This window comes from Neofelis nebulosa, chromosome X (assembly GCF_028018385.1).
Source record: "Neofelis nebulosa isolate mNeoNeb1 chromosome X, mNeoNeb1.pri, whole genome shotgun sequence".
NCBI lineage: Eukaryota > Metazoa > Chordata > Mammalia > Carnivora > Felidae > Neofelis > Neofelis nebulosa.
The window spans coordinates 84,310,084-84,317,130 of record NC_080800.1 but is presented as its reverse complement, the minus strand read 5'-3'; positions in this window follow the sequence as shown (position 1 = coordinate 84,317,130).

The window sequence follows — 7,047 nt, the reverse complement described above, 5'->3', positions numbered from 1 at the left end:
CCAGGAGCTTTCTCATTCAGAGTATTCTCTGCATGGAGGGATGAAGCATGGCTGCTGAAAAAGCCACCTGAAAAAGTCACATGAGAACTCAACTGTTGCTACTTGCCTGACTAGCTCTGTTTTTTTAGTCTCTGCTTTCACCATGGGACTACGTACAAATACCCAGGTTGCATTATACTGTGTGGTGCATTACAAGGAAGTACATACTCTCACTATCAATTCTCTGGAATAAGGGCAATTAGTACTATCAACTAAATTCAAGGGGAACATTTTTGTCTTACAGAGCTGGATCTAGAAAAATATGCACATATACTCTATTGTAATAGCTTCCATTCATGACAGTGTAGTGATTAAGGGCATGGTTATGGTACCAAACAGAGCCTAGGTTTGCATTACAGGTCCAATCCTCACTAGATATGGGCTCTTAGGCAAATGACTTCACCTCCCTCAGCCTCAGTTTCCTCTTCTAAAGGGTCATTTGAAGGCTCTGAAAGATCTAGCACACAATAACTATGTGGCCTTGAGCAAATCATTGAACCTGTGATTCAATGTTCACATCTGTTAAAAGAAGGTGATAACAGTACCAACCTCATAGGGTTATTGTGGGAATAAAATGGGATAACTTTGGAAAAGTGCTTAATTCAGTGCTTGGCACATAGTAAGTGCTCAGTAAAGATTAGCTATTACATGATCAGACCACATAATCATACACATATCAAATTTCTAGTACATGGACCTCTTTTTTAGTTTTTCAATCTTTCCACTCTTACTGGGTTCTTCCTGCTGATGTATATAACATGCTTACAAATTACATAACTGTGGCAAATTGCTTAATCTCTTTCTGAATCTCAGCTTTTTAAAAGAGAGAGAGAAAGAGAGAGGAGGAGGAGGAGGGGGAGAAGGAATAGGAGGTAGAGAAGGAGGAAGAGTGAAGGAAGGAGAAAAGTAGGGATGAGAGGAAAGGGGAGGGAGAGGAGGGGAGGGAGAGGAAAGAAAGGGAAAATCTCTCTCATTCAAAATGCAAAATAGGGGTACTTGGCTGGCTTGGTCAGTGGAGCATCAGGATTTTGATCTAAGAGTTATGGATTCAAGCCCCACATTGGGTGTAGAGATTACTTAAAAATAAAATTTTAAGGGGGTGCCTGGGTGGCTCAGTTGGTTGGGCGTTGACTTCAGCTCAGGTCATGATCTTTCAGTCCATGAGTTCAAGCCTTGCACTGGGCTCTGTGCTAACAACTCAGAGCCTGGATACTGCTTTGGATTCTGTGTCTCCCTCTCTCTCTGCCCCTCCCCCACTTGTGTTCTATCTCTCTCTCTCTCTCTCTCTCTCTCTCTCCCTCTCTCCCTCCCTCCCTCCCTCCTTTAAAAATAATAAACATTGAAAAATTAAAAAAATAAATAAAATCTTTTTAAAAAATGAAAAATAAAATCAAAACCACCTTTCATTTGATCCTGAATTTCCCTGCAGGTATTGACCTATTGTTCTCTTTTCATTCATCACCAACTTTCTTTTTTTTTTTTTAATTTATTTTTTAATATATGAAAGTTACTGTCAAATTGGTTTCCATACAACACCCAGGGCTCATCCCAAAAGGTGCCCTCCTCAATACCCATCACCCACCCTGCCCTCCCTCCCACCCCCCATCAACCCTCAGTTTGTTCTCAGTTTTTAACAGTCTCTTATGCTTTGGCTCTCTCCCACTCTAACCTCTTTTTTTTTTTTTTCCTTCCCCTCCCCCATGGTCTTCTGTTAAGTTTCTCAGGATCCACATAAGAGTGAAAACATATGGTATCTGTCTTTCTCTGTATGACTAATTTCACTTAGCATCACACTCTCCAGTTCCATCCATGTTGCTACAAAAGGCCATATTTCATTTTTTCTCATTGCCACGTAGTATTCCATTGTGTATATAAACCACAATTTCTTTATCCATTCATCAGTTGATGGACATTTAGGCTCTTTCCATAATTTGGCTATTGTTGAGAGTGCTGCTATAAACATTGGGGTACAAGTGCCCCTATGCATCAGTACTCCTGTATCCCTTGGATAAATTCCTAGCAGTGCTATTGCTGGGTCATAGGCTAGGTCTATTTTTAATTTTCTGAGGAACCTCCACACTGCTTTCCAGAGCGGCTGCACCAATTTGCATTCCCACCAACAGTGCAAGAGGGTTCCCGTCTCTCCACATCCTCTCCAGCATCTATAGTCTCCTGATTTGTTCATTTTGGCCACTCTGACTGGCGTGAGGTGATATCTGAGTGTGGTTTTGATTTGTATTTCCCTGATAAGGAGCGACGTTGAACATCTTTTCATGTGCCTGTTGGCCATCCGGATGTCTTCTTTAGAGAAGTGTCTATTCATGTTTTCTGCCCATTTCTTCACTGGGTTATTTGTTTTTCGGGTGTGGAGTTTGGTGAGCTCTTTATAGATTTTGGATACTAGCCCTTTGTCCGATATGTCATTTGTGAATATCTTTTCCCATTCCGTTGGTTGCCTTTTAGTTTTGTTGGTTGTTTCCTTTGCTGTGCAGAAGCTTTTTATCTTCATAAGGTCCCAGTAATTCACTTTTGCTTTTAATTCCCTTGCCTTTGGGGATGTGCCAAGTAAGAGATTGCTACGGCTGAGGTCAGAGAGGTCTTTTCCTGCTTTCTCCTCTAAGGTTTTGATGGTTTCCTGTCTCACATTCAGGTCCTTTATCCATTTTGAGTTTATTTTTGTGAATGGTGTGAGAAAGTGGTCTAGTTTCAACCTTCTGCATGTTGCTGTCCAGTTCTCCCAGCACCATTTGTTAAAGAGACTGTCTTTTTTCCATTGGATGTTCTTTCCTGCTTTGTCAAAGATTAGTTGGCCATACGTTTGCATCACCAACTTTCTTAAAAAGCCTATTCTTATTAGGTATTTCCACATGCTCACGACTACCATTTACTCTTTAACAGACTGTAACCTATCCTCTGCTTCCTCCCCTTATCTTCCTCATGAAAATGCTTTTCCCATGTTCCTCACACTTTCTTTTTAATTGCTATATCAAGTCAATACTTTTCTGTCCTAATGTCTCATGACTTCTTGTAACATTTGTCAGAGCTATCACAGTTTCTTTGAAATTCTCTTCTTCCTCGGCTTTCATTCTCCAGTGTCTTCACTTGCTCCTCTGGGCCATTGCTTCTTGGTTTTCCTTATTCTCCAGGATTACATCTTTGGATTTTACCTCCCTTTGTTGCATACTTATTGCTTGGCTGTTCTTAACTATTTTCATGGCTGTGATAACCTGTATGCAGATGGTTCTTGAATTTCTACCTTCAGTTCAGACTCTCCACCACTCTAGTCCTATTTTCCAATTCTCTGTTGAACCTTTCCACTGGACATCCCTCAAATACCTCAAATTCAACATGTCTATAGCCAAACAACTCACAATTTCTTTCAAACTTCCTCTCCCACTCCCTTCACCAATCTTCCCAATCTTGGTAAGTGGGACTTCCACCTACCCAATGACCTAAGCCAGAAACCTGGGAGTCATCCTTTACAACTCCTTCTTTCATAGCCCTCAGATCAAATCAATCACCAAGTCCTGCTGAGTCTACCTTTCAAATATTTCTTTTTTAATGTTCATTTATTTATTTTTGAGAGAGAGAGAGACAGCACAAGTGGAGGAGGGGCAGAGAGAGAGAGAGAGGGAGACACAGAATCCGAAGCAGGCTCCAGGCTTTGAGCTGTCAGCGCAGAGCCCAATGCAGGGCTCAAACTCAGGAACTGTGGGATCATGACCTGAGCTGAAATTGAACACTTAGACTGAGCCACCCAGGCACCCCTACCTTTGAAATATTTCTGAAATCTGTCCCCACCCCTTCTTTATTCTCCCTGACCTCATTTTGGTAGTTTCTTTTTTAAGTTTATTTATTTATTTTGAGAAAGCGAGGGGGTGAGGGGCAGAAAGAGAGGGAAAGAGAGAATCCCAAGCAGGCTCTGCACTGTTAGCACTGAGCCCACTGCAGGGCTCGAACCCACAGACAGTGAGATCATGACCTGGGCTGAAATCAAGAGTTGGAAGCTTAACAAGCTTAACAAACTGAGACACCCCAGGCACCCCTTGGTTCAACTTTTAATTCCAGTATCATTTTGTATCCTCCACACTATTGCTAACTTGGCCTTTCTAAAACACAAATCTATTTATGACACATTCTTGCTCTGAATCCATCAATAGCTCCCTATTGTCTTCAAGAAAAAGTCCACATTCCTTTTTTTTTAACTTAAAATTTTTTTTAATGTTTATTCATTTTTGAGAGAGAGACAGAGCATGAGCAGGGAAGGGAAGGGAGAGAGGGAGACACAGAATACAAGGTAGGTTCCAGGCTCTGAGCTGTCAGCACAGAGCCCGGCATGGGCTCAAACCCATGAACTGAGAGATCATGACCTGAGTTAAAGTTGGACACTCAACTGACTGAGCCATCCAGGCGCCCCATGGAAAAATTCCACATTTCTGAAATTGACCTCTAAGAGATTTTCTGCTCTGGACCCTGCCAGTTCCTCCAGCCTCTTCTCTCACCAGTCCCCTCAATCTCCTAAATGCACCCTGTCTTTGGCCATGTTGAAACACCCACAGAACCCTGAACTCAATAATTCAACCAGTTTAATGCTCTGTGCCTTTGTTGTTCCCTGGGCTTTTAAATGCCCTCCTATGAACTCTTCCACCTGAGGTATCCCTACTCATTTGTCAAAATTCTAACCAGATATCACATTTTCTGTGAAGCTGTCTCAAACACCTGTTGCCCCAACACTCAGACAAATTTTGGTTCTCCAATAACATTCTGTACATAGCTCTATATTTATACTTGTAAGATTATATAGGGTTCTTTTTATCTGTTTCCCTCATACATATATATGAGTTTGAGGTCAAGGATTTTCATGTATTTATCATTGAATTTCCCACACTGAGCTTACAGCATGAAATTAATTAGTGTTTGCTAGGTAATTTCTTTTTAGTGAGCACTGTAGTTCTTCAAAAAAAATTTTTTTCAAGCACCCAATTGCAACATCAGTTCTCACCAACTATACTTACTTTGCAAGGGGTGTATCATGAGGGACTATACTATCAAGGTAACAAGCAGGCTTGTAGCCTTTTTCTTTTCAAAGCAGTTAGGTGGCATGCCATTCTCAAAGTAAACCTTTAAGGTAAAAAAAAACATATATCCACACAAGAGATGAGGAAATGAGGCTCACAGAAGCCAAGTGACTCACCCAAGTCTCACGATGTTAGTGACAGTGGCAAAACCAAAACCCAGATTTTTCATTTCTCAGTTCAATGCCCTATTTACCTGGCAAAAGATTTTCAAAGTCACCTTCAAGAAACCCTACAATAGGCAGTCCCTCCCCCATCACACAACTATACACACATATTTCAGTTAGACTAACTTTAGTTTTGACTGATATATTTACTTCACCATAATATTTTGTTTGGGGTAGGGATAGGGGAAGCAAGAAGATAAGTTACTCCTGCTTTTAAAAATTTGAAAAACAGGGGCGCCTGGGTGGCGCAGTCGGTTAAGCGTCCGACTTCAGCCAGGTCACGATCTCGTGGTCCGTGAGTTCGAGCCCCGCGTCAGGCTCTGGGCTGATGGCTCGGAGCCTGGAGCCTGTTTCCGATTCTGTGTCTCCCTCTTTCTCTGCCCCTCCCCCGTTCATGCTCTGTCTCTCTCTGTCCAAAAATAAATAAAAAACGTTGAAAAAAAAAATTAAAAAAAAAAATTTGAAAAACAGGAGCGCCTGGGTGGCTCAGTCGGTTGAGCATCCGACTTTGGCTCAGGTCATGATCTCACAGTCCGTGAGTTTGAGCCCTGCATCGGGCTCTGTGCTGACAGCTCAGAGCCTGGAGCCTGCTTCGTATTCTGTGTCACCCTCTCTCTCTCTGTCCCTTCCCCGCTCATGCTCTTTCTCTCTCTGTCTCTCAAAAATGAATAAACATTAAAAAAATTTAAAAAATGAAAATTTGAAAAACAAAACTACATCATCTACAACTTTAAGAGGTAATTCATTTAACAGGTCAAGGGGTGTTACAACTGTATTATTTGGATAATAGTATATAAAAAGAGCTTGGTTTTTGAGTATAGTCCAAAATGAAAGGCAGTCATGACAAAATAATCTAACAATTGGACATCTTTTTGACTCTAAGCTCCCCTTCAAGTTATCAACCTACAGAAGTCCTGAATCTTTATTAACTTCCCTCCCCTTTCACTTACTGACAATGTTTTTCTGACTGATCACAGTCTTATCAGTCCTTAATTTAGCATGAATCCTTACCTACTTCAGGCAGTGAGTATAATTGTTATAAAGATAGCCCTGACCATCAGAAGGGCTAGAATGCTTGGGACTATGGTCACAGCAGCACATTTGCTATATTGACTGTATTTACCACTATTCCCACACAGAGAAACAAACAATTGGCTCTTTTAGAAAACGAATCTCTCATGGGATTTCCCATAAGGCATCTGGGTCAATGGATCACAATGTCTTGGAATTCTAGAACCTGGCACAACAGAGCTGGAAGGGCCTTCCCAGATCATTTAGTCTGGTCTGCTCATTAGACAACATGGGATACTGAGGCCTGATTGGGCAAAGCCCAGGCCCAGGTGTAATTCCCCTTTTTTTCAACTTAGTTGAAGCTATGAAGGGGAAGAATGGAAAAGAAAGTGAAAGACCAAAGGCTGTCATAATATGTTAACTTCAGAGGCTCATTTCTGAGACTGCTGTGACAGACTGAAGAAGATTAAAGGCCAAAGGTAATCTGCAACTGAGGAAACTGTCTTTGTGATGACCATTCAGTCCCCAATCTCTGCCATGTTAAACATTGGCTGATATCCATATTAGATATCCACAGTCCTCATAAAAAGAGGATAGCACAAATCTTGGCACCAGTTAGAAAATTACAGGTATAAAGTGGTCATGCCAAGGGGCACCTGGCTAGTTCAGTTGGTGAAGCAGGCAACTCTTGATCTTAAGGTTGTAAGTTTGAGCCCCATGTTATGTTGGGTATAGAGATTACTTAAAAATCTTTT